Source organism: Parasteatoda tepidariorum, chromosome X1 (genome assembly GCF_043381705.1).
Source record: "Parasteatoda tepidariorum isolate YZ-2023 chromosome X1, CAS_Ptep_4.0, whole genome shotgun sequence".
NCBI classification, from domain to species: domain Eukaryota; kingdom Metazoa; phylum Arthropoda; class Arachnida; order Araneae; family Theridiidae; genus Parasteatoda; species Parasteatoda tepidariorum.
Window position 1 is genome coordinate 54,044,856 of NC_092214.1, and position 21,381 is coordinate 54,066,236.

At 27.1% G+C, this 21,381-nt stretch overlaps 1 protein-coding gene across 4 annotated transcripts in view; it reads left to right on the forward strand.

Moving 5' to 3' along the window:
- Positions 1-520: 520 nt before the first annotated feature.
- Positions 521-21,381, forward strand: part of LOC107450089 (transient-receptor-potential-like protein) — a 199,854-nt gene continuing 178,993 nt past the window's right edge. For 2 of the 4 annotated variants that reach the window (XM_071187495.1, XM_043042127.2), the window contains exon 1: positions 550-988. The gene's annotated coding sequence lies outside the window, so the exon portion shown is untranslated. Of the gene's footprint in view, positions 989-21,381 lie in introns of all 4 variants that reach the window. The other 2 variants (XM_071187496.1, XM_071187497.1) reach the window with 2 other exon arrangements.

The following is a 21,381-nucleotide window of genomic DNA, read 5'->3' on the forward strand; positions in this document are numbered from 1 at the left end:
TTGTCAATGGTTGATTGATTTGTCGGAATCAAGCAAATATGTGTTTAGATAAATATTTACTTAATTACAGAATGTTTCATCACAAGACGATTGAATTTGAAATTTATTTTAAATTAATTTATTTTTAAAATTTAAAATGTGTAGGCAATGTTCAGGAAAATATGTTTTCGAATGAAATTCATTTAATTAGAAAAAATAAATATTTATCTTAGCAAATAAATTAAATTAGACGCTTAAAACTACTATTCAATTTGATTTAATTAAATTTCAACGAACATTTAACTCAATCATTATCCTGTTTTGATTGATATTTTGAAAACAACGATTTTAAAACCCTCTTTTTGTTTCTCGAAGAACAGAAGCTTTGTAACCTATAAATTTATGAATGGAATATTCTAGCCGACGTGCGCAAAATGGAATTTTTTCACTGAAAGTTATTCGTTTATCGCTATTTGGCTCGATGTTTACATGCCAACTTGGCAGTGAAACGTGATTTTGAAAAGCAGCAACCCTTTTCCCAGGTTCGCGGGAATCCGTTCTATCCTCAAAGATAGCTAATCGTAGGTTGGCGGAAAAGATGTTCATCTCTACGTTCTCTTACGAGGAGGAGCGAGTGATGAGGAACGAGAAAAACACCTGAAGAAATCAGCCAATAGATTAAAGTTTCGATTGGCATGCAAAATTCAAAACTTGTGGAGCATTTTTCGGCAAAATGATTAAAATTCAGGAAGAAATATTTCATAAAAAATTACTAAAAGAAATTTTTTCTTGGAAGGAGAGATAATTTTTTAGCAAGTTTCGGACAGGTGACAGGAAATTTGGATCAATAACTGTTTTTGTAGTGATGGAATTTTAGAGCGCGTTCATTCAAGGTAGAAAACAAGTTGACAGTGATTGTAGAGCCCAGTGCGCTAAGAATTTTTATCTAATTATTTGTTTGGCATGGAGAGGCGCTGCTGAAAATTTTTTTTTTGTTTCTTTCAAGAAGGTATGTAAATTTTTTAGCATTTTTCTTTTTTTTAAGTTGACATTTTATAAAGTATGTCTTTATTTAAATGTTTATTTATTAATGTTTATTTAAAATAAATTAAAAAAATCTTCAGGAAATTTAAATTAAACAAAGTTCTGAAATAAAAAATATTTTAAAAAGTCTATTTTCCATACAATGATCAGGTCTAAATATGAAAAGCATCAGGGTATTAAAAGCAATTAAATATAATATAAAAAGTTTTAAATAGTTCTTTTAAACTATTAATTCTTTTTCTATGGTATAAAAGATCTTTTTCTTAAATTTTTATATATAGCTTGAAATTAATGTATATGTTTCATTAAAAAAAATCATAAGAGTTCAAAAAAGTGAGGTTCAACCTTTTTCTAGAATAAACACCGCAAAAATCGCATAATACAAATAAATAAAATTAGTAAAGAAGAAAAGTATTCAGCTGTTTGGATGCATTGAACAAGAACCATCGTAAATGCCAAGACAAAACTTGATCCTGTGTTTTATCACAGCGGATGATTTTACTTTTATAACTAAAACCACCGTACTTTTTTTAAATTGTTTTTCTTAGTGTTTCTCGAATTTCCTTATGTTTCATTCACCGTTTGATTTGATGAATAATTTCAGTTAAAAATTTTCGGAAGAGTTAAATTAACAAAGAGAGGAGTGATTTGATTTACAGCTAATCTTCGTCTTTTGTTGGCTTAAACATGTGATGCTGGAGTGATATTTAGCACTAATTATAACTTAAAATATTGTAGATAGTAATTGTATATTTTTAAATATTGATTTGACCCTTTCAAAAAAAAATTCAAAGGTAATATATTTCGAACCTAAATGTTCTTAATTCATATAATTAATGAAAAAATGTTCTAAGTAACTTTTATAAACGTAATTGGCAAATGCATTTTAAACTAAGTTTAAATTAAGTGTATAAATTAATTTAATTATTATTCAATAGTTAACATTTATTTACAAATAAAGTCATCATAAGTTTATTAATAAACACTGTTACTTATGTCAAGTCTTTAATTATCAATCAAGTCTTTGATTAAAAAAAATATTTATTTTAAATTCTAATTACGCAAAATATTTAAGTCTTTCTATTTGATATTAATTTTTTTAAAATGACTTTTAATAGCTGAATGATTATTATTTTTGCTATATAAAACATTTAATAACACTTGTATGCATCTAGTAGCGTAAATTGCATAGCTGGATTAAGGTTTATTAACTAGATAATAAAATAGCCTAATTGTGAATTTTATCTCGTTTTTAAAGTTTTATTTGAATGTCTAAAAAGAATTGTCTGTTTTTAATTCAAAACAAATAATCAATAAACCCTTAAATAAAATAGATCCTTTTTTATTCATGAACACGTTACTGAACAATAATTTATAATCGGTGATCAAGTAATTAAATGTTAAATTTCGTCAGAGAGTATCAATACCTTGCTCAGTTACATTAAATCGATTCACAATATAATTCAAATCAAGCCTTGAGGACTTATTGCAAAATTATTATGTGATGTTTATGTGATTTTAATCATTTATTAGTGTATTATTGTTTCGTGTGTTATATATTTAAATGATAGATGCTAAATGTTTAATTTAAATCTTAGTGAATGATTAAATATGAATCTAATATATAACACATACTTAGTTTTGGTTGTATCTTACTCGCTGGCTATCGCTCAAAATATTATTATTTAATGTAAGTTATTTATATTTTTAGCTAAAAATTATTGACTTCCTAGCTTAGTTGAAAAATAAAAGTAAAACTCAATGTATACTTTTTAAGCATAAATTATATTTATTATTGTATATTATCTTATAAATAACGCATTCAACTTCCACATTCTGATGAGTTTTTCAAATATTTAGTCACGTTAATTGTTTACAAAAATATTTTTGATTCAAATTCTTTGCTAACATGTTCTTGCAACAAACGCATATAAATAGATTTGATTTAAGAAGAAAAATACATATTTTGAATGTCATGTAAAAAAAGACAAACGTGCAGATAATAAGAATGGCGATCGAAGTCTAATATTACGATGCTGTTTTCGTGATCAAAATGTCATATTTGACGTATATGACTAATTTGACATATGTCATATATATTTTCTTTCTCAGAAAAGAGTATGACAATCAGAAGAGAGACGACTCTCTCACATTTTATTTCTATAAGTTAAATTCTCCTATTTCAAAAAGTAATTGTGGAAACTCAGTCTTAAAAATTTGTAAAAACTTTTTAGAAAATATTTGACAATCTCAGGGGTAAATATTTTACTGCTTAAAAGAATCATCTTCTTCGTTAGAAAGGTTTGATTATTAATTTAGAGTATTTTTACTATTTCTACTGTTTTAATTAAAATTATTCCATTTACTTAAGATTTTTCAATTTCCACAGTGATACTATTCAAATGAAATATTTATAATTAGATATTTTATAACTTTATTTTCCTTTCATAACCGGCATTGAACAATCGACCCATTTTTGGGTTTATGACTATCAAAGTTCGTCCCGCAGTGAACTGACCTTTAGGACACGGTTCCCAGCGGATCACCGAAGTCAAGCATCACCGGCTGCGGTCAGTGTGCGGGTGGGTGTCCATTTGGATCAGTCTGCATAGGGACCGAGGGTGTGCGGTATTAGTCCTCGTTAAACTGTTCTATCGTAAAGTGCTCGACTTCGCGTGCTGGTCGTCGAGCTACCGAAGCCGGGGTGCCATCCCCTCGGCAGAGGATCAAAATTGTGATGACATGTCTTCGGATCCTCCTCAGGGATGATTCCCAGACAGTCGCCTATAGTCCATTGTGCAGCTCTAGTGCGACCTAAATGAACTACAACAACAGCGACTATCAAAGTTCAACTTTGATTCCGCAATTTTGATTCCTTGTATCTTTAAACCCAACCTAGAAAACAACTCCAGGTATAAACTCCTGTGCCAAGCATTGGTACAAGTCTTCGCTAAGAACTTTTTGATACAACTCATACAAATTTGCGTTAAACCTAAAAGAAAACGACGAGAGCCTCTCACGGTTAAGCAGACATCAAGGGTATTCTAATCCATGATTTGTCAACTATGGAGGATATTTTACACCAACTTTGTGGTCGGTATGAGTCTGGAGCAGAATGAGGCCTCGACCAATCATATTTGAGATCCGAACATGTCGCACCTTAATTAGAGGCGAGCGCTTCATCCTCTGAGCTACGCATTATTAATAAAAAATACACATTCGCATTATTAATACAAATTTACGTTTTATTGTTACTCGATACTCACACTGTTAGAAATTTCTAAAAAAAATGATTAAATAGCAATATACTTAATTGTTATTTTACCGTATTCAAGCAAACCAGCCAAATCATCATTAATAAGGTGGTATTCAAGCTGTTAATTGTGAGAAAAACCGTTTATTAACTGCTTTCATTGAATACGGTTAAACAACCAGAATTTTAGCACACCAACTAGACCCATCTAATGCAGTCACGTAGTAGCTTGCAGATGGGTAAATATTATAAACGAGAAGGCTAATCTGTCAATCTCATGACCGACAGAACGGGGGTTTGAGTCCCAGCGTTGACACCCCAATATTTCATAAATTTCTTTCAACACATGAAGAGTTTTTAGTGTCCTGTACTCCCTAATTTGTGACCCTGGGCTATTAGAATACGATTCTCTTTTTCACGCATAGATGGCAGCACCATATAGCTTCTGAACTATCTCAAATGTCCATTTAAATTTCTTTTTATGGTTTTGAAACCATGTTAGTTGTAAATAGCTAAAAACTCGCAAAAGTAAAGTATGTTCTTTACCATAAAATTTACGGTTAATTGGATGGACAGACCAGTCAAATATTTGAACGTTCTTTTTTCATGATTTAAAGTATGATCTCTCATGTGCTGAAACTCCTTGTAATAATAACTACAAGTATATTACAAACACACAAATCGTGATGTTAATAGCTATATTTAAGTAAAAACTTTAAATTACGCTAAAAAAAAATTTTTATTAAAAAATTTAAGCTTAAAAAGAGAATGCAATAAATGCAAAATTTTGCATTTAACATAATTTTGAAATTATCTATTAAATATCATGTAACTGTAATTAGTTATTAGTTATGATGCAGGAAATGATGTACAATGTTATTGTGTACAACAATAAGTGATAATTCATTATATATTGCTCCATACATAACTCCGTTTTCCTACTTTAAAAATATTTTCCAAATTGGAAATGCTTCTTAGGTATAAGTTTTAATCAATTATGTCCTAATAAACGTTATTTGATCAGAAAGTTTTATTTTAAAAATAAATATTTTGACTGGTTTTTTAAAGGAGCAAATTTTTTATTGAAATAATTATACGCCAAGCTTCAAATTACCGATCTTTTGATGGGAATAACCTTAACTCTATTATTAAATAATTTAGCGCAAAATAGCTTTATATACGTTACGTTAGTGAGATTTCTTACTTCTTTCTTATAATGCAGTAATTAGAAAAAAAATAGTGAAAATTGCGCTAGCACAAACATTCCCCTAGCATAATGTGTACTTTACATATTAATATTATCAAAACTTTGATGAGTGTAATCAAAAATATTTGCTTTTAAACATAACGTTTGTTCTAAAATAATCGTTTTTGGAGGACGTGCTAAAATATATTTTTACTTTTATTAACGGTAATGAGAACGAGTAGCAATAGTCATTCCAAATAGAGATATCCACTACTTGCCGATTTATCGAGAATAACTTTATCGAAGTCAAGCCAATAGAGCCAGTTTAATAAACAAAGATAATTTGTTTGAACAGTTTGGCATACGGTGAAAATCTCCCAAAAATGATACTAAGTTCTCTCAGACGTGCATCACAATACATAAAAAAATGAATTTGTCATAGGGTTGTATTGCGCCTACACTGAAAAATTATATTTATTGAGAAAAGGGCTGAGAATAAAATACGAATTTAAGAATTGAATGAAATTACGAAGTTAATAAATATGTAAAACTTATATTAGAATGACACCTGGGCACAAAGTCTTTGTACCAACAACCAAGTTACGAAAGTAGTGTAACGGGATGAAGATTCGATTGTTTTTGTTTTGGAAAAAAAATGAATAGAATATTTCGACATACAACATCCAAAACGTTGTTCCTCCAACATCTAATTTTTTTTTATTATCATCTTTATTAATTTTATTCGTTTATCAAAAGAAAGCCCATAATCAATCTTTTTTTAAGAAGTATGAAAATGAAATAGAATGAAATAAAAACGAAATAAATTCTAACTTCAAAACATTATTTTGTAATTGCTTGTTTCACGTTTTATTGGTCAAGTTTATTAAGAGAAAAAAAATTTTGGAAAATAAACAAATTTTTGAACCGCTATCTTAAAAATATACTACTAATAATTGAGAATTATTTAAAAGAATTTTTGTTTTCAGGTAATATTATTTATTTAAACCTGTCATAAAATATAGGATATAATGATGATTTTTATTGCTAAATGAGCTGCGTCTACGTGCACTAAAAGCATTACGATTGCTCAACATAGCACGCAACGTAACGTAATGGTATGTCTCTTTTTACTTAAAGACTAAAGCGAATTGTAAAGCAATAAAAACTTTCCATTTCGCCCAATAAAACTCATATTAAAAAAAAACATAGGACAATAATGACCTTTATTATATGCCCTTTACTGGAATCCTGAGGTGTTTTTTTTAAATAGTTTTTATTTTTAAGGTATTTTACTAGTTCTGATAAATTTTCTTAATATTATTTTTAAACAAAGTTATGAAAACTCCATTTTTTCCTTCATAATGCGTGAAAACGTAACTGTCAAAAGAAATATTTTTTAAATTTTTAAATAGAATTTTTTTGATAAAAATCCATTGCTTTTTTGACAACTATGCTAAACAATTTAAAAAAATGCCTACTGCATAAAAATTTTTCTGTAGTATTAAACCATTAAATAGCATTTAAAAGACAATAATCTATAATTCACAAACAATCAGTTTGGTATCAACAAATTATTTTTCAAAAATATGACGTGCAAAAAATGGAAATATACTTAGTTCCTAGTTCGAAACATGTCTGCTTTAAGCACTCATCCACAGTTGTAAACACCTTAAAAACAATATGAAACATCGTGTTTATATAAAATAGCGTAAAATGTTGAAAAAAAACATTTTAAAAATAAATAAAGTTTATTATGTATAAAATATTTACTCACTGCTAGAATCTGAAACCTAATAATATCAAAGAACAAATCTTTAACTTATATCAATATTATTCTTTTGCTTAAAACAACCATAAATTTATTTTTTTGTAATAGGAGAAACAAATATATTTCATGTCGTATTCGTTGAAACACTCAATTTAGTTAAAAAAAATAGTCCAGAAACATTTTTCGCCACTTTCAATATGCATTTCTTGAAACAGGTGAATTTGTCGCAAAAATATAAAATTAATACTTTTTTTAAAAAAATAACAGTAAAAAAACCTAATATTAAGCTAACTAAAATAGTTTTTTTGCCATACAACATAAAAAATATGCCTGACTATTATTTTGCCTGTTTAGTAAATGTGTTTTGAGCAATATATTTAAAAATAATATTTAATATAAATGAGGAAAACTATACGTAAATAATATTTAAAATCATCCAAAAGTACATAAGTGCATTCTTTTTACCTACTGCTTTTATTTTGCCCATATTTTGTTTTAGATATTATATATTCATATGNTGTTTCGAGCAATATATTTAAAAATAATATTTAATATAAACGAGGAAAACTATACGTAAATAATATTTAAAATCATCCAAAAGTACATAAGTGCATTCTTTTTACCTACTGCTTTTATTTTGCCCATATTTTGTTTTAGATATTATATATTCATATGTTATCTTAAAAGAGACAGTTTTTGCTAAAATAATAAAAAATGTAAACAAGGAAATAAAGGTGAAATAAAAGATAATGAAATAAAAATGTTATAACATAAACAAACCAAATAAGAATATCAAATGTGTGATGTTAGCAGATTTTAAACAACTTCGTAAGGTAAATAATACAATGCTAAGAAACTATGAATCTATTAAATGTTATGTTTAAAAACGGTATGGTATTCTATTAAAAGTATAAAGAATAGATAGCTGTTGTCAAAGAGAAACGTAATCTGGAGAAAAAAAATAGGTATGAGAAAATTGAATAAAAAAATCCATAATTATTTAGTGTTTTTAAATTGTTATTTGACCTTTGAATATTTTAAACCGCTTTCATAAGTACACTGCAAAAAAATTCTTATCAAATTACGGTAAAAACCACTGACACCCTGCGTGTAACATCCGTAAAATATATTTTTTTCGTAGAATTGTATACCGTGATTTTCACATTAATATTTATTTAATAACAGTGATTTAGTGATTTTACAGTAAATATTACTGTAAAAATTACAGTATATCAGATTTTTCTGTTCCGTAACATGTTCAAGTAAAAATGGATTTTACAATAAAAAATGACGGCGAATCCTGAGTACCAGTATTTTTTATTGTAATTTGATTCGTATTTTTTTACAATGCATGTAAGGTGTGCATTTTTGCTTTTAAAAATTAAAGAATAATGTTTTTTTTTTATTAATTGTCGTATTTTTAACCATATTTCTCTTTTTTCATACTATTCTTATTTTCGTAAAGTAAAATGAAGATAAGTTTAAAAAAATGTAGAAACCGTTGATCTGATTATAAAAAAATATTTTTAGAGAATTACTTTCAATTATAGTTAATTTTCCAACATTTCATTGCTTAATTTATTATGCAAAGATATATTTTTAAGTGAATAAATCAAAGTACAAAAGCTTTAAATAAGCTCACTTGCTTAAATCAGATTAGTTAAAGAAAATACATTAGTCGTATTTTGATAAATGTATTTTTTAAAATTAAAATAAACAGATGGAAGAATTGAGTCAACATTGTTTAATAAATTCCTGATCTTTTAATGGGTTTAAATAATGTCATTATCTATACTCTCCGATATTTACCCCTCTTTTCAGCCGCTCATTTGAATATTTTATTTATCTTTTCCCATATAATTAAGTTAGTTAAAAGCTATACAAGAAATAAACGATGGTAGCTTAGTGACATTTTGTTAATACGTTTATGCAAGTTTCTAAAATGTATTTTATTTTGTTATTTTTCTGTAAAAAATACAAGTAGATTTTGAAACATTTGCAAGTTTGACTATTAGTACGCTAAACAAAATAAAAATAATAATAAGTTAGTAAGTAAATAAGAATACATAAAAACTATTGCTCTGATCGAAAAAATATTTTTCAGAAAACTACTTTCTGTTATAGTTTTTTTTTAAGATGTGAATGTTTAATTTATTATACTAAGACATATTTTTAAGTGCATAAATCTATGTATAACAGCTTTAAATAAGCTCACTTGTTTAAAATTAGATTAGTTAAAGGAAAATCGTCTATAGAGAAATATACTTGTCATTAATCGTCTATAGAGAAATATATTTGTTAAAATTAAAATGAGCATATCGCGGAATTACGTTAACATTGTTTAGCAAATTCTTAATTCCTTAATGGGCTTAAATAGTGTCATTATCCAGATTCTCTCAAATTTGATCCTCTTTTTAGACGTTTATTTGAATATTTCATTTATTCTTACACATCTAATTAAGTTGTTTAAAAGCTATTCAGGAAATAAACAATGGTAGCGTAGTGACATTTTGTTACTAAGTTCATGGAAGTTTCTAAATTGTATTTTATTTTGTTATTTTGAAACAAAACGTACAACGAGTATATTTTGTAACATTTGCAAACTAGGCAAATATTTATTTTTAATAATTTACATTTCATTGATGCACCGACCAATTAAACTCATAATTAATTATTAATAAGAATTTCTTTGTTCCTAATTATTTCTGAGGATAGATAAAAGCTTAAAAAGTTAAAATGAATTTATTTTCTTTTAAATGTTGTTCCATTTTTGTTTAAAAGATCTTTTTGTACGAAAATATAAAAGAATGTAAATTTAGTTAAGAAGGCTGTATATACTGTATTAAGATGAAACAAACTGCGCAAAAATATCTTTATTCACTGAAAGAAATTCGGATCAAATCACGGTAAAAAGTACTGGCTACCTGAGTGTAGTATCCGTAAAAATCCTTTCTACTTGAAAAAAAAATTTTTTTCCAGCATTTTTCGCCGTAATTTTAATATTAATATTTATTTAATTACAGTAATTTTATAGTAAATATTACTGTTAAAATTACGGTATATCAGATTTTTATTCCGTAAACATTTTCGGTAAAAATAGATTTTACAGTAAAATGTCTGGCACATTTGAGTGCCAGCACTTTTTAAAATAATTTGATCCAGGAATTTTTACAGTGCTGTATGTATATTAAAAATTTAAGTAACATTTTTATTTCCATTCTAAATTAGAAAAAAAGAAAACATTTCTAGAGAACTTTACAACGATTGCAATAAGGGCTAATTGTGAAATATTTTGTACTCTCTTAAAACGAAAGAGTTATTTCCCCTACTCAAAAAAGAGTTAAAATTTTTTAACTCAACTTGAGTGAAACACATTCTTATTTGAGTGAAATTCTTGCTTTGCATTTACTCAAACTTAAGTGGTATTTATTAAGCAATATTTGAGTGTTTTTAACTCAAACTTGAATGATTTATTTATTATTTAATTGTGTGCAAAATATAAGCTGGAATTTCTATCGTTTTATTTTAAAAAGCAAACGACAATAAATCTAAATAAAATTGTTATGTTCGGTGATCTAAATAGATTATGTCTTCGCTTTTATTTTACGTTTAATTTTTTTTTTCTGGAGAATATGTCATTTAATATTTTGAATTAAGAAGAACTAAAACAACTTTTAGCTCACAGCGGTATTTCTGAGGAAGACACTGTTTTACTTTTTAGTAAGTAGATATACCTTGTTGCTTTTATTTTGAAAATACTTTTATTTTGAATGTGTTATATACACATTCCATTTAAATTAGCTGTTTTCAGCGTTTTTTTAATAAAGTACTATTTATTTAAATTATTTGTCAAAAAAATTCATTAAAATTGAAAGTGTTAAATGTGGATGATTATGGAATATTAAAAAAATCTGATTCCATGCTAGAATCTTTGTCAAAGCATGTGGGAATATATTATATCTGATAAGAGTTTTAGAATTTTTTCAGATTTCATATTAAAGTTTTAACATTTTATTTTAATATAATAAATTTATATCCATGTTTTAGTTTTTTTGATGTATAATTTTGGTACAAAACATTTCTGGATAATTAATTTCATATCATTCTATACTTCTTTTATAAAAGATATTTACGAAATTATTGTTCATACAGTCTATAATTGCTGTTATTTAAATTGCTTTCTATTAATAAAGTTGACTGTCTTTAATTTATGAAAGTTCACATTTGCAACATCCATTCATTCAAATCAGAATCTTCAGATGTTCTATGGATTTTATTGTAAATATATAATTCAAAGAAAAAGTGAAAAATTTTATATTTAAAAAAATTGAGGTGTATTTTGAATTTTTCTGTTTTTATCCTGTTTTTAGCTTTTATTTAATTGGAATTCAGAATTAATACTATCTTCGTATTTCATGAAGTATTTATCACATTATACAAACTATTTTTCCTTTGTTGTTAAATAAAAGTTTAATAAAAGTTCCATAAAAGTTCTTACTGGCATACTTTTCTTCAAGTTCAATTTTTGAGGCAAAATTGAAAATGCAGAATTAATATTTAATTAAAAGTACAATGCTAATTAAAGTTTTTGAAAATGCAAATAAATTAGAATTTTACAATGGTTATAGATTAACCGTGAAAAAATAGGAGCAGAATTAAAAATAATATTTATTATGGAGATATAGTTAAACTTGAATTTATATACCTATATCCCAGCTGAAAATGAAGTGTAGTTTTTCTACAGAACTGAAGTAATTTCGTAGTTTTTCTAGAGTTAACTGCAAGTTTTTTGTAGTGCAATCTTAACTGCAAAAACACTGCAGTTATTTTGCAGCTAATGCGAAGTAATTTCTCAGTAATTTATTTCGAAAAATCTTTTAGCTATTGTCTACAAAATTACTGTAGTTTAAGTGAGGTCACTTTAAAATCATAAATTTAGAAAAAACTGAAACTTTAAATCCGTGGTCATTCTGCAGTAAATTTGAAGAAATTATGCAGTCATTGTTTCAGAAGTATACTTTCTAATCAATTTGCAGAAAAACTGCAGTCACTTTGCATTGTTGTAAAATTGAAAGAGTTTGATGTCTTCAATCTTGCTTTCCTGGCTGGTATATTAAAATTTTATAATGTTTTTTCTTTTTTCTCTTTTTGATTATATATTAATTTCTTACAATTAGGTAAAAATTTAAAACATATATATTTATAACGGAAACAGCATTCACTATCTATATTCATTATAGTTAAAATTCATGAAATACATACTTGATATAATTGTAATTATTTATAATTCAGAAGCGATGCAATTTAATTAGTTTAAAATATGCCTAAAATTAGGTATTTAAATATTTTTGTATTTTAGTAATTTTATTAAAAATGTCGTTTTTATTAATTTTTATTATTTATTTCCTTTTGACTTAAGAAAACTATGTTTGAGCAAAGTTTATGGTAAAAACAATATCAAAGTAAAGTCAAGTAGTTAATGTTAATTAGTTAATTTTTTTATTCGAATTCATACTAAGCTAGGATTATTGTAGAACAAAAATTATACTTATTTTTTTTAATCAAAACAAATATATAGTTTGGATTTTAAAAAAATTTTTGTCAAAAGAGTTTGCAAAATTGAGTTTGAAAAAGGGTATTTAATCCAGATTTTTTAACTTCCAACGTCTTTTTCAAAAATTTATTAATTGCACTTAGTTTCAGAAATTTGTCTCAAAAAAATTTAGGCAATTTAAAACAATATACATTTTTTATTGCTTGAAAATAAAGCTTTATAAATTAAATGAATAAATTTGTTCGAAAAAANTTATTTTTAATTGAACCTAAATGATCATAATATTTATAAAACTGCTTACTTTAAAAATTCGTTCAGAGCTCCTTACTTTTAAAAATTAAACTTAAAAGAAAAAGGACAAAACATAGGAGAAGGAAAAAAAAACTCAAATCTGCAGTGGTTAGTAATTTTTCCATAAAAAAAACTCTTAAGTAATAATTCATTTAATTGTTGTTTTACCGTATACAATCAAAACAATTGGATAACCATAAAATGCTGCTATTCAAACAGTTAATTCTGAAAAAATTTTTTAACTGTGTTTTTCCCTTATTTGATTTAACAAATAAAAACTTCATTCTCACCAACAAGATCCAGCTCATGAAATTAATTAGTTCTTTGTAGCCGTTTACTGTAGCTCAGGACTGTAGCCGAGAGGGTTAATCGGTCAATCTCACGACAGACGGGAAGCGAGTTCGAATCTCAGGATACACAGTGTCGATATGCTCACAGCGAAAACTTTCACAAGTACTATACCATCTAATTCGATATTTAAATTCAACAAAAGTTATGATAAAAGAAATTTGTCTAAGGCTCTCCTCTCAAAAGCAATTTTTTTAAACAATAACTATAGTATTTTCTATCGCTTACGATAGATGGCACCACTAAATACAAACATTTTGTATATCAATAGTAAAAATTTTAACTGCAATTTACAAACTGAAATACTGGAAATCGCTCAAACACGAGTTAAAATCACTCAAGTTTGAGTGAAAACGATCTAATCAGGCAATACAGAAAATCACTCAAGCTCGAGTGAAAATAACTCTAGTTTGAGTGAAATTTTTTTCACTCAAATTGAGCTATTTCCATATAACTCTTTCACTTGAGTGATTTTAACTCAAGATGAGAAGGTCGGTTTTATCTAGATGAAAGAGTTAATTAGCACTCAAGTTGAGTTATTTTCACTCGTTCACTTTAAGAGAGTAGATTTGTTGTCCGTATAAAGTGAATATACGCCCATTTAAGTTTAAAAGTTTTTAAAAGACCGGGAAACTCTTTTATTGCCTTTAAAGTTTTGAAAAAGTTTAAAAATACATTTTGTGATGATTCATTATATAGATAATTATACACAAGTGTCAGAGAAGTTTAAATTTTCGGCATAGTAACTAAATTATAATATTTAGGTTTCCCAAGTTTTATTGTAACTATTAATTCGCCATTTTTATTGAATGAAATAATTAAAATTATATAGCATTTTCATAAAAAATAAAAATAATTTTTATTTTAAAGATTAAAATTACAATTTCAATTACTGCTACAATTACAAATAAAAATCAAAGTAGAAATGATAACATGTAATGAAATAAAATACATTAAGTAATTAAATAAAATTAATTAACTATAAATAAAATTAAGAATATATAATTTCCTCACACATGACAACACAAAATAAAATTTTTATAAAACCTTGAAATTCTTTTTTCGAATTTAATTTAAAAAATATGTGTTGAAAGTAATTAAAATTAGATTCAAATAATATTTATAGCTGTTTTATGCACTAAATTTAATACAGACTATCAATTCTAAAACTTCAGAAAATAATATTTTGAATTTTTTGAGATAATTGCTTCAAGATTATAAAAACTTGCTTTGTTTTTTCATTTCCATGGAATTAAAGTTGTTAAATTATAATTAATCAGTATATTTTATGGTAATTACAATAAGCGTATCACAAGCATGAAGAAAGACCAGAAAAGAACAAGGACTGAAAGAGTGATGAAAAAAAAAAAGAATTTAAATAAATTTCCGGAAGGTTCTAGAAGAAAATAAGTTTTTATGATTTAAGATTTCAGAAACAGGATAAAATGAAAAAGTAGTAAGGTAGTTGTAATGAGCATAACAAAGAGAAAACTACGTCGGAAAAAAAAACGCACGCATGAAGGAATGACTAGTTCTTGCTCAGATTTCTCATACAATTACAGTTGGAGGAAAGTAAAAAATAATTTACAGTGCAAGCATTGCATAAGAAATTTTAGAAGACTTAAAAATGATAATAAAATAAAAAGCATGTGAACATCAAAACGGTTTTACATGCTGGATTTAAAAAAAAAAGACAGTAAAGACATGTAGATAACAATTCAAATAGGTTTTACTATCTCCTTTTATTTGTTTTTATGAAAACGTAATTTGAATACCTTTCTGGAGCAAAATTACAGTTATTCTACAATCAGAAGCAGCGTTAGTGTACAATATATGTAAAATAGTAGACATAATTTTTTCAACATTATATCTTAAATTACAATACGTTGAAAAATGACACGATTACTATACAACTATAAGACTATACGAAAGTATACGATTAATATGCAATAATGACGATTACTATAAAAGAAATAATTGTGATCTGAGAAAAAGGTTATGGTCAAAACTACTAGAATATCATAATGAGAAAACCGAAAAGCTCGGTACTTTTAAGGAAGTGTTTTAGTAATGATTTAGGTAAAATTAGCAATAAAGTATTAATTTTTAATACGTGATCAAATTTGGTAAATGTGTTAAAATTTGGTAATTTTATTATGATACTTTGGAGCATGGTATAAAAATCATTTATTCGGTCAAATTTATTTTCAGTTTTGTTTTTTTTTACTAAATGTTTGGCGATAAGAACTCTTATTTTAAGAACCAGAATTTCTGATAAACCGTTATCATAGGAATGGAAAAATTTCCAAATGAATGGATTAAATACCGTATATTTTGGTTTTATTAACCAGAATTATTATTATTTTCTTTTATAAGAAATGGCATTAACATATAGCACGGTAATTTTACTAGAAATTTTCTCCCCGTATGGGGCGATTGATCTACCTTGATCGAAACCTGAACTAAAGTTCATGGCGAAATTACTCTATTTACTATAAAAGGTGATTTAAGTGGATATGTAAAGCACCTTCTTTCCACTAAAATTGAGTACAAGAATTGAGCTTCTCATTCAGTTGGACAATTATCTTGAAAATTTAGCATATATTGTTTTGAAAAATATTAAATTATCTTGTATTTTATTAAATTAAAAATTAAAATTGAAATAGCAAGTGTAAGGAGAAAGTGTTAAATGTTCCGGAAATAAAACAATACATTATAATGTGGAAAGACAAGAGAATTCATTTTGAATTCAGAGCCAGTAAAATGATTCTGAATTCATGATTAGCAATGAAAAAACTCGCACTAAGCATTTGAATTATTTCTTATGGAGATTAACTGCTTCGTGATTTCAAAACAAACCCTGAAAGAAATAGTACGAAAAAATAATTTACAGTAAATGTCCAGATAGAACTCAAATACTATTAAAGCAAACAGTAATTTTCGAATTATTTATAAATGTCGAATTTCTTATGATTGTACCACACAAAACACTCAGATGATAGTAAAAAAAATTTCTTTATTCATAGTTGTCCACAATTACGATAAATCCAGATACAAGGAAAATATCATTGTTATTCTTGGTGGGATTTTGATGTACTGTTTAGTTTCATATTTCATTGATTCCAAAAATAGAATTTAAATTTCATTAAATTGTATTTACTGAAGTTACAGTCTTTACTAAATTAAAATTAAGAGCAGCTCACAAAATTATGAGATTAGTGTAATCGTATAACCATATTTTACAAATACGAAAAATGTGTGTAAAGTAATAACTGAATAACAAATTGAGTGAAATATTTTAAAACACATTAGCAAGCTTTTTGTTTCTACGAAAAAAAAAATTTAAAAGATACTCTAAAGAAATAAAAATGAAAACTAACTTATAAAGAACATTATTATGGTTTTATACTTCAAATATGTCAGCATATAAGAGAGTAATCTTGTTCACCGATTTTATTTTACATCATGTTTGCGTAAGTTTTTAAAACGTTTTTCCTTAAACATTTATATTCTTTTCATACATTATCAAGAAAATTGATGCCCCATAAGTTTACATAAAAGGAAAATCTTTATTCAGAGAAAGAGTTCGCTAGAGGTTGTAGAGCCTTTTAACAAGCGTCTGAAAAGATGACGTTATCAAGTTTCGCTATAAAATGAATGTTATAATCTAATTTTACGCAGCATTTGAGCTATACTCGTGATATCTAAAGAAAAAATATATAGTTCACTCTGAAAATATTAGAATAGCAATAGTTATTTTTATAAAATTCAGAACTAAATTAAGGATATATATTTTTGTAAAATTTAGTAGCAAACAACTTAATCAAGTATGTATAAATAAACTGTAAATATAATTAAAAGTGTTTTAATAATTACAGGTTTAAAATGAAGAAATTACTAAGCCTGTTTTAGTAAATAATATAAATTAACTGTGTGAATATAATATAAATTAACCACTGAGCCTCATTGGCTGAGTGATCGAGGCACTGAACTACCATTATATGGAATTGGGGTATGATCTTATATGGCGGCTAGTAACCAACCCATCTTCAGATCGGTGCATACAAGCGTATCTAGAAAGTAAAGACGGCCTGTGCGCAATGGGGACAACATTACCACAACCATGCTGTTAGACTCAGAATGGGTTGTTGCGGGAATGCTTTACTTTTTTATTAGTATTTTATATATTGTATTACGTATGCATATAATAATATGCTGTGTACTGTAATCTACTGTATGTTGCTGCGGGAATGCTTTACTTTTATAATTGTATTTTATATACTGTATTACATATACATATATTAATATGTGTTATGTACTGTTATCTACTGTATGTGAGAAAAAGTGTTTGCCTGAAGATGTGGAAGCTTTTAACAAGTGCCTGAAAAGAGTATGTTATAAAGCTTCGTTATAAAATAAGCGTAATATCAAATTTACTGCAATATTTAAACTATAAGCTTGATATAAAAAAGACGAAACATTATACAGTTTTTTTAATAACATCGCATCCTACTGTGGAGATATATATTTTTTAAATGGAGTTGTAAATAGAGATATGCATTTTTGTTGTGACATGCAGAAGTAAACAGCTTAATCAAACAAGTATATTTCCTTTGTAAATATAGTAAATGTAATGGAAAGTTTTGTTTCTTATTTTTTTATAATTAACTATATAAAATAGAAGAAGGAGTATTAACCTTGTTTTCGTAAATAGTATTGTTTCCAATGTCAAATTTTATGTCATGTACTGTAATATCGTACGTATTTAAATATGACTGATACATTTATGTACTAGTAAGCTTAAATGATATTTAATGTGTACTTGAATAGTCTCAGTTATTAATCTTTCTGACTCTTCTATAGTTAAATCTTTCTTAGCACTGCATCAATCATGCGATTATGGAGGTGGTTAGTTAACTGCAACAGTAAGTCTTGCCAACCACCATCAACTTAATACTGATCGGGTATCTGTTGTGATTAAAATAAAGTATAAGTTTCTAAACGTATATAGTATAATAGAAGCATCTTAAATTTTAAAATTTTTCCTCATTTAAATTGAACAATATTTTGCAGTTTGAAGTGAAATCTATTTAAACGATAATGATTGTTAGATATCCATAATCAATTTCTTTTAAAGAATATTTTTACTTGCATTTTTTCATTAAAATTTAGCCGCAAGTGTACAGAAAATAAAATCAAATAGTAAAAAAAAATAATAATCACTTCGTATAACAAAAATCTTAATTCAAAACTAAATCAGTTTACGCAATCAAGGTTCAGATTAAATATAATACTTTTACTACAGTAGGGAATCGATTATCCGGAATGATCGAGACCATCGCTATTCCGGATAACTGATTTTTCCGGTTTTCTGAATCGTTACAAAAAGCCGTTTTTTTATAGTTAAACCCAACTAAAAATAGAAAAATATTTAGAAATAATCTTAAAAAGAAGAAAAAACGATGAAGTAATACACTAATGATTATTTCTAAAATGATGGTAAGGTAAACATCTTTCAAAAAAGAAAGAAAAATCCTAAAATCTTATAAAAAAATTTTTTTAAATAGCGGGAAAATTTATCGAATTTCGTTCCGGTTTTTTGGTTTTCCGGTTTTCTGATTTCCGGATAACGGGCTCTGTACTGTATAACCTTCCTTTAACATCATTACATTGAAAGGAGTTATTATGCACGAAGAATCATTTGTTTTCTCAGAGAGCGTGAGACATAAATAATTCCAAGAGTTTTAGCCATCAGCACTGTCTCATTTGTTTCTCAGAAATTAACTCTTTTCTTTTACTATCCATTTTGTTCATGCCGACACATTTAATGCACTTGTAGAAATGGACAGAGCTAACTATTTTAATGGACTTGTGTAAATGTATTCAACGTAAGAAAGAAGTTAATATTCCATCAACAACTGTTACGTTGCATTAAGAGACACAATTCGTCTATTTATAGGGAACGGTCCATCGTAAAACTTTCTTTTCAAATAGTTGGGATACTTTTTTTCCATGAAACTAATTTCTGACAAGTTTTTCCTAATCTTACTCTGATTTTAGTAGTAAAACCCAGAATATTTTCTGACGTGTGATTTTTATTGGATTAAAAGCGCTAAAAAGGAAATCCCTTCAGACCGATTGTATTAAGATCTATGGTCCGTTACTTTTACGAGAATTTTACTTGATGCGTATTTATCTTACATTTTTATGAGCCATTTTACTAGTTTCCGGAATGGATGTAACTTTGATTGAATAAAATTGCCTAAACAATTTTCGCTGTTTAAAAGGTATGCAGGATAAGATATTTCATTTGAAGAAATCTACTATTAATATAATACATTAACATTAAAAATTTGAATTTTAATGTTATTAAATATGTTGATAGAAATTTCTCGGAGAAAAATGGTTAAATAACAATTTATTTAATTGTTATTTTACCATATTCAAACAAAGCATTATAATAACTATAAATAAGATGATAGATATTCAAGCTGTTAACGGTGAGAAAATTATTTGCTGCTTTCACACATTATTTGCAGGTTAAACAACCAGAATTTTATCGCATCAACTAGTCCCACCTAATGCAGCCACTTGCAGGTGGGTGCATATTATGGCCGAGAGGGCTGATCTGTTAATCTCATGAGTGACAGAACGGGGTTTGAGTCCCAGTATTGACACATATTTGTATGTCCAATATTTTATTCATTTCCTCCATCACATGAAAAGTTTCCAGTGTCTTGCGCTCCATAATTTGTGACCCTAGGCTACATGAATACGATACTCTAATTCACGCATAGATGGCAGCACCATAACGCTGCTAAACTATCTCTAATGTCCAGTTAAATTTCGCTTTTGTGGTTTTGAAACCATGCTTGTTGTAAATGGTTAAGAACCATGAAGGTAAAATATATTCTTTACCGTAAAATTTATGGTTAATTGGATGGACAGACTATTCTCGATTATTTTACCACAATTTTAAATCGAAAATTCGATCGGTGCATTCACAGTAAAAATTTTTTTACCTCCACACTGCAGTGTAACCAGTTCAATACCCCCGAAAGGTAAAATACAGTAAAATAAAATTTGTCAAACACTTAAAAATATAATGACTGTCAAGTGCCTATAGTCCCTTGCAGCTGGATACATGCTATAGCTGAGAGGGCTACTCTGTCAATCTCATGACCGAATGAACTGGGGTTCGATTCCCAGTGTTGAAACTATAATATTTTCTCCATTCCCTTCAACACAGGAAAGGTTCACTTCTTAATTTGTGACTCAGGACTACTTAAATATGATACTCTCATCCACGCATAGATGGTAGCACCATAAAGTTGCTTAACGCAAAAAAGTCTAATATTTCCCGTCTCTTACGACAGGTGAAACAACCAGATAGACTAACTAAACCTCATTCCATGGCTCATTTGCTGAAACACAACTAAGCCGACAACCTATTTCCATGCCTATTACCTAACTAAAAGCCTAACTACAATGTCAAGTTAAATTTCTCTTTTACGATTTCGAAACCATGCTAGTGGTAAATGGTTAAAAAAACAACAATATAGTTTGGAATTTAGTTTCTTTTTTTAACCATATTCGCTGTAAGAGGTTTCAAAACCTTAAAGGTAAAAAATGCTCTTTACCATAAACTTTACAGTAAATTGGGTGGTCAAACTGCTGCTGTCAACTGCTTTTGAACATAATTTTAGAATGTAAATTTTGAAAATGTAGCGTTTGCAAAAAAAAGTTAAACAGTGTGAAAAAAAGCACAATAAAGGTACAAAATGGATATGCTATAGTTTCATTTCTGTAAACAAGACAAACACGTTGCAATAAAGGTTGTACTAGTTGGGGAAGAGGAATAAATTTGAGCAATGTAAGGATAGAAGGGAGATAAGGAACAAGAGTGGGGTTGTTGGGTGCGATCCACAGGGTACAGGTGCAAATTCTTTCCCTTCAAT